The 19,420-nt window shown below is 41.1% G+C and overlaps 1 protein-coding gene across 4 annotated transcripts in view; it reads left to right on the top strand.

Moving 5' to 3' along the window:
• LOC121677445 (Fc receptor-like protein 5) overlaps positions 1–19,420 on the top strand; it is a 167,287-nt gene that overhangs the window by 112,939 nt on the left and 34,928 nt on the right. For 3 of the 4 annotated variants that reach the window (XR_006020967.1, XR_006020968.1, XR_006020970.1), the window contains exons 9-10: positions 15,696–15,810; positions 16,127–16,296. The gene's annotated coding sequence lies outside the window, so the exon portion shown is untranslated. The remainder of the gene's footprint in view (positions 1–15,695; positions 15,811–16,126; positions 16,297–19,420) is intronic. The other variant, XR_006020969.1, reaches the window with a different exon arrangement.

Here is a 19,420-nt window from a genome sequence, read left to right as displayed (position 1 = left end):
TGGCTACCATGCTCATACTGCACTTTTAATGGCCAACTGCAAACAGAAATGTCACGCTAGCAGCAACTCATTACATGTTTCCATATCCTAACAATGAAGGCTCCTTGTAATGACTTAATATTGTGTTGTCAATGTGGTGCAAACAAACAAGGCTAGAGTAGGCCTATCAGCCTGTGAACAATAGCTGGCAAAAGGACGTTATGAGAACCGTTTAGACTTTCTGAAAGTGACAATAATGCATCATTTATCAATACTTATCAAGTATAACAACAAGTTAAACATCAAATTGGCAGCATTTCTTTAAAAACATATTCAATACACACTAATGCACAGTAATAGTGTAAATTATTTTGCTTTAGTTGTTTGTGTGGGTTTTTTTTTGGGGGGGGCGCCAATATTGTTGTTGCATACCCCTCAAAAAAAGTTTTGGTCATGTGGTCTATAGTATTGAAGTTGAACATAATGGTTATTGATGTTGAACATTTCTAACCTAAAATGAGTGTTATAAGGTTAATAAAACCCCATTTAAAACGGCGGTTTAAAAACTATGTTCACGAGGTCTCGGAAACGACCGATGACTGAACGCGCCATTTTTTGTGATTAATAATATTTTGCAGATCAGCGACATAAGGTCTTTTAAAGACAAAAGAGTCAAATGTGTCATAATGAAATCTAACTGCTATAAGACACCCTGCACGATGAGGCAGGGTGTCAATAAACAAGGTAAGTAAGGTAGCAGCTTAAGCAGAAGAAACTGCACTTTGGCGTGTGCTAGAAAGTTTTTGAACACTTGAATGAAAAGCGCCAGACGCTATATAGCCTCTCCCCGCCCCCTCACATTAATGTAAGCCACCAGGACAAATGTAAACATTTTGCTTCAACCCAGTGATCAAGGAACTAGCTAATGAACACGTTTTATTAAGTTTATATATATAGTTATAATGTAAGCCATGCAAGACAAATGTAAACATTTTGCTTCAACCCAGTGATCTCAAAGAACTAATGAAACAGTTGAATGAATTAACCATTTATTCTTTAAAAATCATAAAACAGAAAACTCAAAGTGTTTTGTGCGTGTGTGTGTGCTTTTAGAAAATGGCAAAACAAAACAAAGCATACAAGGGAGCCTGAGAACGGTGGGGGCCCGCTACGGCATCCCCCACAACACTCTCCAGGACCATCGGCGAGGCCGCTACGCCTACCAGCCCCACCCCAGCCGTGCCCTCCTCCCGGAGGAAGAGGCTTCATTAGTAGCTTACATAATTTAGATGGGCAGGCACGGCTTCCCCCGTGACCAGGGCCGTGGCAACAACAAGTGCAAGGCAGTTCTGGGGAGATATAAAATAAATAAATGAATAAAAAGGGATTTGAGATGCATCTTATTTTTGTTAGAGTGAATTACATGTGAATAATACAGTGTTGGGCAAGCTACTTGGGAATTGTAGTGAGCAAAACTATCAGTTACTCTGCCATGAATAAAACTTCACTACACAAAACTACCACCCCAGTCAAATGTAGCAAGCTTAGTAACACAAACACAGCAGTAGGCTAGTTCACTACATAGGAAGCTACTTTAAATTGTGCTAATTTCACATGACAAAAGTGTAGCTTGTTGGGCCAAGCTACTTCATATAAAGAAGTTAAGCTATTGAAAAGTTAGTTTATTCAGGAAATAGTGAAGCTACCACCAACACACTTATTACTAGCTATGCTACAAGTAGCAACTGCCCGATAATAGGCTACAGTCTGTGCCACTTTGTGTAAAATTCGCCGGCCAATGTTATATTAGTAATATTTGATTCAATTCTACAATAGCATTCTTGTGTCAGTTGTAATGTAAGTCAGTGTTACGGAATATGACTCATCAAGTCTCAGTTCATAGCCGGGTGAACACCTGAACACTAGCAAGTAGCCTAGCTAGCTGGCTACGATTTACATACAATAACAAAGATCCTTGCTCCTTTTCAACTCTGGTAATATTGCATTCACAAAATACAACCAATAGTATGATAATGTTAAATCTTACTTGTGAAAAGTAATCCCCCGAGCCCTGTTTGCGATGGTCCGCCGATTTGAGCAGGAATATGCTGCACATTGCTCTGGCATCTTGTTTCTTCTGCTGCAACTATAGCGGCTGCATTTCCTGTTTCCAGCAGCCAATGCTGTGTCTGCTCTGGCACAAAGGCTCTGGCATTGCAGCAAATCACCCAGACGTCATTTTTTTACCTCTGACGTCAGACGCAAATCTACACGTGGGGGAGTTATTTTGACAGACGTTTTGTCTTGAACGGCTTGCCATAAACTTCTGAGCTGCAGAAAAAGACGGTTGCAGTCGCGTTTTAAAAGAAGCCGACGACTTTTTTGAAAACACGGCCTACTCCATAGGGTTATAATGTAAAACGGACGCTGGCAGCTGAGAAAAAGACGCTTAGACGTTCAGTACCTTAATGTGTGCCTGTGCGTGGGTGCGCAGGGAAAGCAATTATTTTTCTCCCCAAAACAAAACCCTTATTCCTCCACAAGTAATGGACAATGATTGGGGAAATGTATAATACAAAGGGCAATAACTAACATTGTGTGACGGGAGCCTAACCATTCTAAAATGGGGGGATAACTTGTTTCACGGGCAGAGAAAGACGCGCGACAGGACACGGGTATCATAATTGGCAGTTATAGAATTTTCGGGGACCGACTTTAACCGGTTAATGAGGCTCAGTGGCCGGTTAAGATCTTTTTAAAATTTCGCCATCGCTTAATCATTTTATTAGCCCACGTCATATCATTATTTTTTTCACCTTGTTATCTCGGGGTATCAAAATAATTAATTTGTGATCTCTGGAAAACAACTGTGGTCAAAAATATCCAGGCAACACTCAGGTGTGAGGAACCACTGCAGGTTTATTCACGATACCGGGAGCAGGTCACTAGCAACAGCATGTTCCAGTAACACTACACAAAGTTCTTTAGGGCGAGGCCCCATCTTATGCATGTTAGTTACATTGGTAATACAAATCACATGAGTACAATGGTCTTTTCCAAAAATCCCCATACATGCAGAAATACAACAATACATGGACACTTCTTGGACATAGCATGTGATCCATGCGCCATAAGCAAGTCATGTGGCTCTTCCAAGTAAGTAGATAATTGGTCAATATAATACATATACATACTTCAGCATTTTCTTGCCATAGTCTAGTTCCTGTCGGGGTATTCCTAATATTACTGCCTCAGGCAGAATACCCTTAACTCATGACAAAGGGGGTCGGATGCCCTTTATTAGAGTCGTGACATGGAGAGAGCAAAATGACACACAAAGCAAAGTTGATGCACAGTATTGAATGTATAGAAAGCATACACAGAATATAAGAAAATTAAATGTTAATCACTTCTATGTAATACATGTAGATTAGTATTCACTTCTAATACATATAAAATGATTAATAATCACTTATATTTCATAAAAATGTTAGCAATACAACATTTCTCCTTCACAACACAATTAATTCATGATCACGGGAAAATGACCGAGACGTCTAGCTACAGTCACCCCTTGCATCTGATTCGAGATAAAATCAACGACCTCAGCGTTTCCATCCAACTCATGGGTTAGTGATGCACATCCGTGGTAATGCGCATAAATAAAATGCAACACCTTTTGATTCCAATTTAGGGACACTTTGCCTACGTTGAGTGAAATGGACACCCTCCTCTCTGCGGTCGGAATTCATTCCGTCATCTGATTTATTATAATATTCAGTAGCCTAGGCTATTATTGAACGCTTAGCTGGAATGATGTTTTTTTCCTATCATCCTTTTTTTTAAAGCAGGCATACCTGCTACGGGTTTCGACAGGAATGGCATGTTTGAACGGGCACTGCACTAGTTGCATAAACTTGCTACGTGTGCCGAATACAGAGATGTTGGCTAAACCTTTGGCGTCAGCAAAACAACTGTGCACCGATGTGTGTATTCAGTTTGTTTTATCATACGGGAACAAGCAAGAGAGCACATCAAGTTGCCTAATGTTGGTAGTGGGGCTGTTAAGCTCTTAAAATAGGGACAAGCTTGCTTTTTAGGAAAGAAGCATGAAACTTTCAGGGTTTGTTCTTGATGACCTAAGCTTTAATTTAAGTTCTGGAGGCATTCTCAATTTGACCTCTGAGGTCAGATGTCAGATGGTAAAATGTTAAATAATAGATATCACCATGAAACTTTCTCAGTTGATTACTCATGTTAAGCTAAGAAAAAATGTATTGAAAGTTTTTTATATTTTAATGTTTAACCCTCTAGGCGCCACAGTCGACAAGATGCGGTACTGAATAAAACGGCCGATTTAGTCAAATAGGGTGTCATATTTCGTTCGACCTCCACTCCACTAGATGGCAGACATGTCATAAGTCATCCCTGAGTCAGAAAAAAGTCATGCTTTAAACAAAACTTTCGCGCTGCAGCTGCAGTGAATCAGTGCGTGCAATACCGGAGCTAGTGTGCGTGTGAGCTATTTTAACAGAGCGATATTGTCAACGTCAGCGAGTATTTGCATTAGATTATCGTCTAATGGCATCAAAAAAGTTTACCTGAAATGAAGTGTTGGGTCTTCTATTCGCGGACCCTGATTCTGAAGGGGAATATCTGCCTTCAGAAAATGACGGTGATTCATTTAGTGAGGCTTCAGATGCGTCCCTGCCTTGCAATGATGCAGCTGGACAAAGTGAGAGTTTACTCCATAGTTTAGCTTACACCAAGCACAAACGTTGAATCGTTTGCCCAATGTCACTGGTGGGAATAATGTTTCACGAGTTCGGAGTGTTCATCGGGAAGTTAGCAGGGTGTTAGTGGTGTGGCGAACGAGGCTGGAGGTAGCCTAATGTCCATAGCGCTAGCTTCTGTCTTCTGAACGTGTGCCTCTCCACAATCGCGGCGACAGTAACGTGGTGGAGCCTTTGTCTAATGCCACTGGGTATGTTAGACGAGGTCGAAGTGCTCATAGGACAGTTAGGGGGAAACGTAGTGGCAGTGTGGGGAGTCGCAATGAGAATGACAGTAGGCCTAGTCCGAGCTGCGCAAATTCTCTCCACTCGGCGCGCGAGGCAGATCTGGCCATGCTGCTCGCATGGTGGAGGTGGTGACACGCTCTCTCCCTCTCCCACACACACACACACACACACATTAGGTCATGCAAAGTCTATCACAAGATGATGGGAATGCCGGCCCTGTATGGATAGGGATAGGGAGTCATTATCTCTACAGCAAGAGGCCTGCTACATAAAAAAAAAATGTCAGCCATTTATTAGTAATGATTTCCACTGTTGATTTGCTATCTATTTCCCTGATCATTTAGGACATACACTATGTGTTCCTTTTTGTGTGTTCATGTCCTTGTGATGTGTGTGTCTTTGTCAGCTAAGAAAAAAAACAAAAAAACATCAACAAAAACAACAACAAGAAAAAAAAAATACTAACATTGTCTCTTGTCTTGTCTCGTCATCTCACTCCTGATCTGTGCCTTGCCGTGGCAAATGAGCTTTTGAACTTAACAGGTCTTGTCTACTTGTGTTTGTGTGTCATCTGAATAATATATATGTGCTCCATACATGGAATCAGAGTGCCTACTGTATGTAGTAAATGGAAAATCTCTACAGCAAAAGGCCAGTTTACCGCTACATGCATTTGGTTTGTTTCTGCCATTTATTAGTAATGATTTACACAGTTTGTTCACTACTTACTATTTACCTGAACATTCAGTATTGTGCAATATAGCATACAGAAGGTGAGGGACATTTTGGGGGGAAAGAAGTGGTGTATTTTATCATTCAAACATGCGACTTCATGAAAATTCTATAATCCAAGATGGCCGCCACCATATGACGTCATAATATGCAAATTAGATATAAACATTTAATCTCTACATAAACTTTGGGTCATCCTTAATATTTCTCTAATTTACAGAAAGTCTCTATCTCTTATCACTTTTAAGATATAGCCTTTTGAAATGAGGATGTCAAAATTGATCGTTTCAGAAAAAACCTCTGGCGCCTAAAGGGTTAAATATGCAAATTAGGCCTTATCTCATTAAAAATGCGCTAATTTGCATACATTTAAAAAAAACAAAATCAGATTGTCTGATAAAGCCAGGCTCAATTTTTCTTTTTTTAATTTTGTTGTCATATGAGATGGGAAAAGAATTATTGAGGGGTTTATCTACTTCTATTATCCTGTAATTCACCTGTACCTCTGTGATATGAAATTTCTAGGCCCAAAATTAAAAATGGATGTACCCGTACTTTTTGCAATATTGTTGACAGATCGCACTGAATAGCCTATGGTGCAGCAAATGGAAGCTCTTGATAGCGCTCGGCGTCTCATCTCGATAGGCTCGGCGTCTCGTGCCAGGTGATTTACAAATGACGTTTTAAGGCCTAAGTGAGACCTCATTAACCACGTTCCCGCTGGGCCCTAATGCCTGACCGTGAATGTGCGCAGACAGAAAGGGGGAGGAGGAAATAATCTAATGTATCAGAAAAAGCGTACAAAGTGCTGCCATGGGCTACATCCACCCCAACTTTCAAAGGGAACCGTCCCGGTGACCCACCCCATTTAAACTGGTCCCATAACCTAAAGCAAGCCTGAGGTCCCTACCATCGGGTGAGCTGCAGTCCCTGATAGCCCCTCGACCTCCACTGCGGTTGCAGACTGTGGTAGGATGATAGGGGTTGGTGTGCCGTCCTGCAGTTGTCTGAGCGGACCGCCGGACCGTAGCCTCTGGGGACACACTACTTTCCCTCAGCTGTTCTTCTGGCACCCGTGGTGATGGAGGGCCTGGGGAGTCTTGGGGTTCACTGGGCTGACCAATGGAAGGTGCTGGTAAAAGGTCTCCGGAGGTTGAGCCTCCTACTGGATCACTCTGTGTGCAGGTCTCTAAACTTCCAGAGGGGTTGGCCAAGGTGGGCTCACTGTCCTCCCAGAATTGGAAAGGCTTCGCCATCAGCAGGCTCCCTTGGTCACTCTCTTCCTCTGAGTCGCTTTCTCTGTAAGGCACAGATGGCTCTGCACACATATCTGTAGCATTGGGATCAGGTCCAGGCTCTAAGGAACGGTCAACTGGGGAGACCCGTAGTTCTGTGCAGTGGATGTTCTTCACAGGCCCTTCCCCATCTAGGGGGCTGATAGCATAGACTCTACCCAGATCATCCAGGCATCTTATCACTTTGTACTTGGCCAGGCCCCAAACGTCCTGGATCTTGTTGCGGCCTTGGACGTGATTGCGGCGGTAAACAACTGTACCCACAGGGAGAATATCGGTGTTGGCCTGGGGCTGCTGATGGGCTCTCTTGACTGCTGCCCCTTCCAGATGGCAAGGTCATATGCAACCGGGAGATGTTCCTGATGTTCTTGCACCCAGTCTTCTATAGAACCGTCAGTGGCACCGTCCTCTTGTAAACCAAGCAGAGCGTCCACTGGTAAGAGAGGCTTGCGCCCAAACATAAGCTCGTAAGGAGAGTACCCTGTTGAAGAATGCACTGTGGTGTTATAGGCAAATATTACTTGAGGTAGATGTTTAGGCCACTGCTTCTTCTTCGCCGCCGGGAGGGTCCGCAGGAGATCGTGCATGGTACGGTTAAACCGCTCGCATTGGCCATTTCCCTCAGGGTGATAAGGGGTAGTGCGGCTTTGCTGTACCCCATAGAGCTTGCACAAATTCTTCAACAGATCACTCTCAAAACTACGCCCCTGATCGGAGTGGATACGTTGCGGAACGCCATAGATGTAAAACCACTTTTCTGTGAGTACACAAGCCACCGTACTCGCCTTCTGATTAGGTGTTGGGTATGCCTGAGTAAACTTGGAAAAGATGTCGGTGACCACCAACACGTTTTCCTGTCCATCACTGGTTCGTTCTAAGGTGGTGAAGTCCACTGCGATCACTTAAAGGGGCCTGGATGCCAGAAGATGTCCTGGGAAGGTTCGCACCCTCGGTTGGACTGCCTTGGCCACTTCACACCGCTCGCACTGCTGACACCATCGTTCCACAGCTTTTCTCAGTCCAGGCCAGTAACAACGCCCTCTTAGCAAGTGAGTGGTTCTCTCACAACCCTGGTGCCCATGATAGTTGTGGAGAGCGGAAAGTACCTCACTGTGTAGGGCCTGAGGTAGCAGCAGCTGGAGGACTCCAGTGGTGCCATCTGGGGGGTGCACCAACCGGTACAGATCCTAGTGGACCCCCTCGTAGGCCATATCGTTTTCAACCAGATGGTAAACCAATATGTTTAAGTTGTGACCAGCCAGGGCATATTGCCCGTTTTTGTCGTGTAGAACTGCCTAGAAACTCTGGGTCTAATGTGCGGGGAAGGGTGGCTGTCCAGGGGGTGGAAACGGGTGTAGCGGCTGAGGCTTCCGAGCAACAGGGAAACTATTCCCCTCTGGTGTAGCGAGCCGGCCGTCAGAAGGGGATTTCAACGGCTCACTTGTAAATTCAAAGCACTTAAAACTCATTGGGACTTGTCCTGTGGTACAGGTTGGGATGGGGGGTGTCAGAGTTCCCTGCTTACTTGATACTGGGTCAATGGTAACCACTATATCAGAGAGTTTCTTTAAACAACAATTTCAGTCTTGGGGTGACAAACAGTTGCAAGAGTGCAGTTGGCTTCAACTAAGGGCAGTTAATGGCCTAGAGATTCCATATCTGGGGTATCTAGAGCTAGACATTACAGTTCTAGGAAAGGCCCTCCCACGTAGGGGTGTCCTGGTTGTCCGCGACCTCCCTCACCCAGTTAGTCAAGCGAACAAAGCCAAGGTGCCTGGCCTCTTAGGCATGAATGTGATAAGTGGTTGCTATGAGGAGCTCTTTCACCAGCATGGCTCAGCATTGTTTCAGTCTTCTACTGTACAAACAGCTAGCGAAGTTTGGAAGGATGCTTTGTCAGAGTGTCACAAATTGGACTGTTTGTCCGAATCTGGCTTACTAGGATGTGTTAAATTGAATGGACGCTCTCCTGTCCGCGTACCAGCTGGGTCACTGAAAATGGTTGCTGCCACATGCACTCAACAATTTGGCCGTGCTCTCCATTCTGCTTTGTTTGAGCCCACCATCAACAGGATGCCAGATGGCCTTTTAGCTTCGAGGGCTTTTCTTTCAGTAGTACAGGGGAAAGTATGGGTGCCGGTAGTTAATGTTGCATCTGAAGATATCTGGCTTCCACGTCGAGTCATCCTTGGTGAGTTGTGTGCAGCACAATTACCGACAAACAGCAACACAATCACACTAGAGAGGTCGAGTGAGGATGGGTGCACTGTTCAAGTTCAGTCATTACAAGTGCAGAGTAGTCCCCTCAGTCACAGTCAAGAGCAGGAGGGTAGGGCCCTCCTCCATAAATATAGTTCTGTGTTTAGTCAGAGTGATACTGACATGGGTGTACTGGGCTCATGCAGCATGAGACCCTTAGTTGATGAGGCCCCCGTGAGACAGCGATATCGCAGGCTCCCCCCCTCTCAATATGAGCTGGTTAGGTCCCACATTGGTGAGCTTCTAGACAGAGGTGTAGTGCGGGTGAGCTGCAGTCCCTACTCTTCCCCTATTGCGGTTGTGCAAAAAAAAGATGGGACCATAAGGCTGTGTGTTGATTACAGAGAGTTGAATGCTCGGACCCGAAAATATGCCTTTCCCCTCCCTCGGATAGAGGAATCATTAGATGCCCTGACTGGTGCCACTTTGTTTTCAACTGTCGATCTGGCAAGTGGCTATAACCAAGTTCCCGTTGCCGAACAGGACAAGGCAAAGACTGCGTTTTGTTCGCCATTTGGATTGTTCGAGTTCAACAGGATGCCGTTTGGTCTATGTAACGCTCCCAGTACCTTTCAACGCTTAATGGAGCGCATCTTTGGGGATGAGTGTTTCAACTCCCTGTTACTGTACCTGGACGACATTGTGATCTTTTCCAGTAGCTTTGCATCACATTTACACCGCCTAGAACTTGTCCTGGGAAGACTACAGCAACATAACCTAAAATTGAAGCTCAAGAAGTGCAGTTTTTTCCAGACTGAAGTTAAGTACCTGGGGCATGTCATCTCTTCTGCAGGAGTATCAACAGACCCGGAGAAGATCAGGGCAGTGGCTGAGTGGAAGCGCCCACGGACTCTGACAGAGCTTCGGTCCTTCTTGGGCTTTGCCTCATATTACCGCTGTTTCGTAGACGGTTTTGCTCGGTGGGCTGCTCCTTTCCCAACCGGATCTAATTGCGTTTGCTGTCTCCGTAAACACTCCTTCAACTCTGACAATTCATCACTAGGTTTCATAGTAACTGCATGGCTGTCAGCTCGACACTCACCCACCACCTGAGCTTGAAAGTCACAGGAGTAAGCACGAGCCCTTGGAGCACCAACCCGTTCCCCATCTTCCACCCAACGAATGGCTTCACTGCGTATTGTAAGAAAAGAACACTCAGGGTTAAGCCTAACAGACTTCTTAAGTTCTCGTCTTAGCAACATGTTCAATGAATTGATCCAGAACCAGAGCATCCGGATTAGGGACACCTCTGGGGTTGCTACGTTTTATAGACTCCATCAATGACAATAAGGCATGAGAGAATTCCCGAACTGATTCCCCCTCTAACTGCTTACGGTGAAAAAATTGCTTCTGGAGAGAGATAAAAGATTGGGAACACCCATAAATTTCAACCAAAATCTGCACTACTCTGTCCGGGTCAACTCGATCTGTAGATGGGCGGAACCGAATTTCATTTTTTGCTTCACCATCCAACAAATCATACAGGAATAAGGCTTGCTCTGCACGAGACATATGTCGTACTTCTAAGGACCTACGTGCCTCTTCCACCCACTCCTCTACAAACAAAGGGTCAGTACTTTTTCCAGAAAATCAGGGACATTTTCTCTCTCTAGGCAAGTAGACATAACGTTCAGACCTATCAGGGGTTATTGGGGCCGGAGGAGTACCAGACCCTGATGTAGTAGCCCCCTGTTCCCCTTCAGAGCTAGCCCGTAACCTCTCATTGTCAGCCTGCAGCTTTTGAATGCGCTCATTTAGCAGTCTAAGCTGTTCTTCGGTGTCCATGACTCTGAAAGTACAAACACAAATTGCCCACCTCAAGATAAAAAAACACAAATCAGACTTTAGAAATAGTGAGGATTTAGAAAGGAACAGTTCTTTGGTACAGATGAGCAGGTTTACTTCTTTGTCGTAAGCTGACTCCAATGTCGTGTGGCTGGAGGGTCTTTCGTCGAATGGGGGATAACCACTGTTTTTCCCAATGTATTCCTACAATTGGCATCCAATTCAAGGCTCACATTGCATCCTAATTTGTTCAACAAAGAAACACCTTTTTTGCCTTTACTTTGTTCATGGCAATGTAGTAAAACATTGAGAATCATTATGAGTGCATACACCATAGGCACGCAGGCTAACACGCAACCTTGGGTCAAGTCAGGTCAGATCAGTTCGTGTCACAGATATGGAGCGCAGAAAGGTCATTTTTCATCACTAAATAAAAAAATGGCATTTATTTCCGTAAATCACACACCACATATTTCTGTAAATTGCTCAGCCCCGGAGTATCCCTCCAACATGGCAATTGTATTGCCCGATTCAGGACGGTCTGTCCTACACACACATGAAATGCATGTAGAGCTATGAGCTTGCTGTGGTGAGATAAATGTCAAAATATTTTTATAATACACTTTTTATATTTTAATTCTTTAAAAATCTAAATAAATCAATGCTAGTACTAATACATGAAATGATCTGGATAGCCTAGACTCTGCTGAAAAAAAAAACAATATATAATATGTGTGTGTGGCACTTACAATGACCAGAATAAATCCTTATGAATAAAGGTAGTGAAAATGCCCTAAAAACAGCTTAGGGTTCTAAGGGTTAATGGATGTTTTTTTCTTGAGCTAATCATTAGGTATTGTGTAACCTAGCTTAAGTTCATGTTAATTGTAATAAATAAGAATAAAATATATGCAGACAAATGTCATAATATTCAGTATATTATAATATTAGTTCATAATTCAACCAGGTTAAATAACATTAAAATGAATATCCAAGTTTAGTAGTAATACATCCTATACATACAGTTGGCATCTAGTCATAATCGTGGTTACCGCCCCCAGTTACCGTGGTTACTGTGGCTGAAACGCCCCCAAAAGGGAAAATGTTCGTTTAGATTGCATGTAATCTAATGGAGGTGCACCGGCCTGAGTACAGAAAACACCTTTAAAAAGATTAAATCTTTTAGCAAACATCAATAAACGGCACAAACACATTTGAACTGAGAGTTATCTGTGCGCTAACGAGGTTAAGGGTAACATTAAGTTCCCTCATTTTGCTAATTCCAGTTAAACTGCCAGAATTGTCTTGAGTGTACTCATTGTAGAACTGCTTTCAATGGCCGGACTGTGTAGCTCGGTTTAGCAAGCTAAGCCTATTGCCATAACACCACATACTCATAAGTTGCATCTTAATTTATTCTCACATGAATGTGGGAATAGTTTTAACAAGTAATGTGTACTTGTTGGTTATGTTACACTGACGATATAAAGATAGCTAGTTAGCAACCTAATGACGCTACCATCGAATATATCTTCCAGAGAAATTTGTCGCCAACATTGGGCAATCAAAGGTGAATTAAGTTGTTAGCATATACTGGACAGTTAAAGGAGAATTCCGGTGTGATATTGACCTAAAGTGTGTTGAAATATGGTACCGAGTGCGAACGTATGTCTCAGCTCATCTCGGCTTGTCCCCTGCACTCCGAAATCTGGCGCTAGTTAGCCGATGCTACCAACAGCTTTTTCTATGGGGGTGCCTCGGCATCGGCCTAGCCATGCAAATAAATCACTGTTTTACACCATTTACGAGGCTCAAAGTATCTCCACACTTCATTGGTAGACTTCCGAGGGCCCTGACATTTAAAACGAGACATAGAGAACTTTGAAAAAGCACTGGTAGTTTATTTACAAGATGATTTATACAGACAGTACCTTCAGGAAGTTTACCGTTCGCAGCCATCTTGAATTTAGTCATGATAAGTCGAGCGACGAGTACGAATGAACAGGTATGATAAGGGATCAGATTCCAAAAATAAGTCAGTGGAAATGCATGAATTCCAGTTGCTGTTACTGCTGCAACTGCTGCCTAATGCATGGATTCCAGCAGCCACTGCTGCCTAAAACCCCCCTTAGCTGTTGTAGAATCAGTGTAACCTACGGACTCGAGTGGCTTATTGCTTTTCTAAAACTGTTGCTAAATACCTGGTAACGTTTCATAAAGTAAAGGCAAAGCAACGAGAATAGGATAATCAAGGATAATCATTCTTCCGCCAAGAAATATATTTCCTCTATCTGAATGGTTGCCAAGCAACGTTGAGACGCAGCTACTTTACCTTTTGTATCAAGTTATGGTAGCGCAGTAATATAGAACGGAATGCGGTCAAGGTGTATGTTTGTGCTGGATTTTATAACGGCATCAAACGTGATTCAGCCAATCACAATCAAGGACCTAGGAAGGAACTATCAGTTTTAGAAATTGACATAATCTCTAGCTCATTATGAATTCACCATGTGTTCAATATGTAAACATAAGGAATTATGAATTAGTTTACGGTTTGTACCTTGTGTATTCATCATAAGTTCAGTATGTACACATTAGGAATTCATCATTATAACAAAGGAACACATGCTAAATAAGACTCTATGAATGAAGAAAAGGATATTTGTTAATCCTTAAATAATGTTGAAAACATACTTAATAATGATGAATTAAGTGTTTGTTAATGCTTGACTAATACTTAACTAATGCTTAATTGTGTACCCTTATAAGTGTTACCAGAAAGTTAATGTTTTTACAATAAACTAGGCTACTCCAACACCGCACAGCAGCAGTTTGTGATGTTTACTGAGTGTAATATTAGGTAATATCATGTATGAAAACTAGTATTGCCAGGCAATACTACAATGAAAGTTAGTATTACCATGGCAATACTGGTGACAGCGGCCATGGTCCAAATAAAGTAACCTGCAGGGGGCAGTGTTTAGGTATGCATTGTCAGCCCTCGTTACATATTGGCCAAATTGTAGGCTAATTTAAAACATTAGTATTGGCCCAGAATTTCACAATCTTGAATCCATAATATTAAATTGTGAGAGAATTTTAATAGATATTTGAGCTTCATAAGGGCTCTTCAGTCAAAGATATTTGCTTTTGTGTAAAAAAAGTTAGTGTGCATTTGGGTCCTACTGTACCTCAACTAGCATTGTGACTGAGTTGATTGTTTCGGTCAGAGGTTTTTGGCATGAATCATGCACTAGCACAATTAGTTACAGTAGCTATGTCAGTTACGTCAGTAAGCTATGGGGAAATAAAGACATCACTGCTACAGTTCTTATCCCTTTTGATTTTAGTAATGAAATCATAGGGGATGTACTTTCAGTAGGTTATCTCTAGAAAAAAATCAAATGGATACTTTTGGGGCAATGACTCTCCCACATATTTTGATACTCATGTCCAACATTATGTTCTTTAATGGTAAGTGGGCAAACTTTGGACTGTATAGTTTTATTTTCAAGATGTTATGAAGTTAACTGTCAGATTAGAATGAAAGCATCATTAGTTGGCTCTTGTTGTTGACGGAAAATCAACGCCAACATTCATCAATTCTTCAAATATAAAGACATATAGACAGACAATTGTTATACTACAATAGCCTATCACTGTCCAAAATAATAATTTCTGAGGAAAGCCAACATATAGTCTGACTCTTGTACTCTGAATGCATTCATCTGCCTTTTGTAGATCCCTATGAAATCTGTTGTACTTTTTGTCTTATTCTGTTTCATTCTTTTTTCCTGTTTTACTTTTTTGGCCATTTCTCACCTTTTGCATACATCTGATGGTAAGGCACTTGGTGTGTTCAGTAAGGGGATCTGAGAAGTGTCTTTTACTTGGTGAAACTCCTCTCTCAGTCAACAGAACTGGCTGAGAAATGTATATAGGACAATATTTGCAATGCCTGAAAATCGATTGGCTTTTGGCCTTTTCAATCGTCAGCAAAGTTCAGAAAGACGAGGCTCAGGCTTTCATTTCTGACACAGTGTTGATATGCGGCCTTCTCCTCATTGAACTCTAAAGACGGGTCTTTAATGCCCACAGTTTGTGATAGGCTTCAATCTTCCTTTCCATAGCAGGAGCCTGTCTGTGATCAAACACTGGGATCTTGTACTGTATATTTTCTTTGGCAGGATGGACATCCTAGTGCTTTAAAAATGTTTCAAATGCATTGTGGAATTATGAAGGTGATCCAGTACATCCTTCTTATTTTGTATGCTCATTTGGTTCAGAAGCTCATCAATCAGCTCATGCTAGTGATGTTTTACATGGGCATTTTTAATCTGATTAGATCGGGGGGTGGTGTATTCCGTTCTCATTCCAATTGACTCTTCACTGTCCTATCCTAAGGCAAAAAGTTAAAGTGCTACTTCATCGGAGTAGTACATGCCCCATGTAAACAGATGACACCAAATTTTCATTCAGAATAGTTTAATCAGAATGACAAAAAAATAAACTGTCTGTGTGAACGGGCTAAATGGGTAAACTGACTAATTGGTGTGTGTTGATAGTGTATTATGTGATTAAAATTATGTGACTGATGTTTCAGTTATTTTTAATGTATTAACAGCACAGCCACATCTATTGAAGCCTTACAATGTCACCTTCATCAAAATGGGAGCTGTGTTGACCTGGACAAGTCCAACCGCCCACATAACTAACATCACATATACAGCACAGTACAGGTGAACCACTTTTAATCTATATTCAAGCTCTCTCTCTTCGTCTTTTTATCCTCAACTTCCCTGAATTTAATTCCCTTAATGTCTACCTGGATGAGCAAGCTTTATTTGCTCTGCAGAAGTGTATTATTGTGGGTTCAAAGAAACAAGAAGTGTATAACAATAGCACCATTCTTTTTCCCATTTCTTTGACAGAAGTGATTTTAACATTTCTCTCTCTCTCTCTGTGTATGTGTGTGTGTGTGTGTGTGTGTGCGCGTGTGTTTGTGTGTGTGTTTGTTTGTTTGTGTGTGTGTGCACATGCATTTCTTACACTCAGTTGGGGAAAGAGATCTTTTAAAAGCATAGATACATGTATTGAAGTGAAAGAACTTTGCTGTGGCTTAAAGCTACCTTCAACCTATGGGATATATACTTTTAGAGTAAGGGCCCACCTTCAAGGAACCACATCTGAATGGGTTAAAAGTACAGAGACCAAAGTTACTAAATGTTAGTAAAATAATTATTATTTATATTTCTTCTCAATTACTTTTAATATTTACAACAGCCACGCTATTTATAATATGTACATTGTCACAGCCATACATTCTGTTTAAATAGATTATCTAATATAAAACAATGCAATAAAAAAGGTACAGATGTAGATAGACAGATAGATAGATAGATATATACTTTATTGATCCCCAAGGGGAAATTCAAGAAACTTAGATCTTAAACTTAGTAAAACCACATGGATCTTTCCTTGAACTTCATCTCTGTCAAGACTAAGCTAATACACACATACAGGTGCCCTCTAGTGGCTGATACAATTTGTTTTTAGACTCAGCAACTCTGATTACGGTAGATACCATTGATTGCAGACAAATCCTCCACACCGTGTACTGAAGAGCCCTTATGAAGCTCAAAAAAGGAGACTATAGGCGCCGCCATGTTTATTATGCCATCTGACGTAAGCTAACAGGCTAACAGGCTGACAGAAAACTGATAAATCACACCAGACATTATTGTTTGTTACAATAACTGTACTATTGTATAGTACAATGTCTATTTCTTGCTAACCTTTAAAAAAAACATCTAAGGGATATAACATCTGACAGATTATATTTACACTCCTAACCCAGCCGTAAGTGACGCAATTGCTCCACCATCATCATTTATGCTCTGGTTTCAAACTTTCATACTGGATGGGCTGTTATATTGAATCTGCCGTTTAAACAGAGGAACTGTAAAATAATACACCCACCTCACAGTTGTCGGGGAAACGCATTTGTGAGTCAAATAAAGTTTGGACCAGGCTGTAAGTATGCATTTCAACTGTAAAGTTGGACATTTTAACACAGGTCTCTATGGCGATCGACTCACTCTATGGACTGCCGAGGTACTGCAGGTTTTTGAACTTCCGTGTTGGCTTCATTGTTCAGAATGTTCAGAATCTTGATATTAGCCAATATCTCCCATGCTGGTGGAAAGATCCACATCAAGCTTGGTATAGTTACTAAAGGTCAAGGTCTTGGGGTAAAGGTCAAGGTCGCCTAGGGTCATAGAAATGCACAAATACAGTGTTTGGCCTGTATCTGCAAAGCAGGTCGATGGATCTTCATTAAACATAGCACATTATGCACGTTATTCATTATAAAGTTTAGATGAACTGATAGGTACTCAATGTCAAAGGTTAAGGTTTAATTATTTCCCTGTCAGACAAGGTTATGGCTGACAATCAACATGTTAGTCCAATTTCATTAGTGAATAACTACGTTTTTATTGATGTAATAGATGCTGATTGTAATTGTGACATTTTAGAGCTCCTACAAATGTTCTTTATGAACTAAAAACTATTATTTTAAAACCTGGGACTTACACAGAAGCTCTTATTTTTATTTCAAAATAGTCCATGAGCTAGCGGAGAAGTAGGTGCCACGAGAGGGCACCAAACCAAACCTGTTTTATTTTGTTTGTTTATGCCCCCACATGACAAAAATATCTGATGGACTTTCCAAACTCACAGCTGAATATATTTCTACAGCCTCTTAACCCTTTCGTGCCCATGCCGAACATTCCATTTTTGGTGCTGGATGACCTCACAGAAAAAACCTTATTTCTTGAGTATATTACATAACATCAATGGGATATACAGTACATACAATGTAAATCAGAAGGATCAGTTCTATGGAATTATGTAAAATATGGTAATGTCGATTTAGTCTTTGAAAATCCAAATGTATATCCAAAATTGGTCAAAATTTCATTTCATTCACATAAAAAATAACAAAAAAACTGAATTGGAAAGCAGGAAATGAAATTTAGAATGTATATAAAAGTATGCATTAAAACTGACATTGAAGTCAGACACAATGGTTTAGATTTATTTGATCTAAAAGAATAAACCATTTATTTGTAAATAAGCAAATTATACAGTCAATAAAGTAAACAAAATGTATGACATTGAAAAAAAAAACCATAACCAGTAGTACAGGAAGTAAATATATATTTACTGTATGACTCATCACAAAACAAATCTCCTTCTGCAGAATGCGAAATCTGAAAGCAATTCCATTTACCAGTAAAACAAAGTCACCTACCATTAAACTTGTGGGCCATACAAGCTACTTTAGTTTTATTCTCCTTTTATTTTTTTATAACAAAGCCAACAATTTCTCTGTCTCCTGCTGTAAAGGAATATGTACTTGATGGAAAGACGACAGAGTAGTAGTTGGAGCAGCTTAAGGCCAAAGCTGAAAAACTGAATCGACAGAAATGCCTACCAGCTGTTGTGATAGATTTTCTCTAAAGTATCACCCAAACCATATACTTTATAAAAGCATATAACCTCAAGATGAGATCTAACATGGGTTTTGATATGTCCCACCGTCTTCTTGACTTTGGTGCCATTGCATAATACATTGGGTACAGGGTCATTCCATGTGAAATCAGACAAAATCCAGGAAAATGGTTGCAGCACCGACTCTGAAGTTTTTTCTACACAATGTTTAGGTTCCATAACTAAAACCTGTAAAATATTTTTGTTCAATTCTATTGTTTTCATATATTTTTGCCCTTGATTGTTTACACTCTCTAAAAGGCCTTATCTTGGAAGCCATATTTGGACATTCATATCTTAAGTATAAGTATTATTCCTAGCCTGACCAAACTTTGTAGAACGGAAGACAAACATGTTCTCAGTATGATTTAATCATTTAAGTTTGTACCACAGTCTCATTGGCTTTGTAGAAGTCCCTAGTTTCAGAAAAAAAACATGAAAAAAAAATTATATTGAGGGTCTCTAAACTCCTTTATTGTGACACACCTGCCATCAATCAGTATTTTCTCTAGAAATATAATCCTTTGTTAATGTTGTACCAAAATGTCTAGGTCTCTGAAAAAAAGGCCATGACAAAGATAAGGATAAAACAGTATATGGACAGTGTGTAAAGTATCAATATTGTCCCAAGTCCCATTCACAGAATAAATGCATTTAGTTACAGGTGTTTTGGGAACACCAAAATAAGCATTTACAAAAAAATGAATGAATTTCAAGGTCTGAAAAAGATAAGAAGACATAAGATTTGCACATAAATATTTCACAGGCCTTGGTTTTAGGACCCATTGATGATAT

The sequence above is a fragment of the Alosa sapidissima genome, chromosome 12 (assembly GCF_018492685.1).
Source record: "Alosa sapidissima isolate fAloSap1 chromosome 12, fAloSap1.pri, whole genome shotgun sequence".
Classification (NCBI taxonomy): Eukaryota; Metazoa; Chordata; class Actinopteri; order Clupeiformes; family Clupeidae; genus Alosa; species Alosa sapidissima.
Note: the sequence above shows the minus strand (reverse complement) of the source record. Positions and strands in the feature narration are given on the sequence as shown.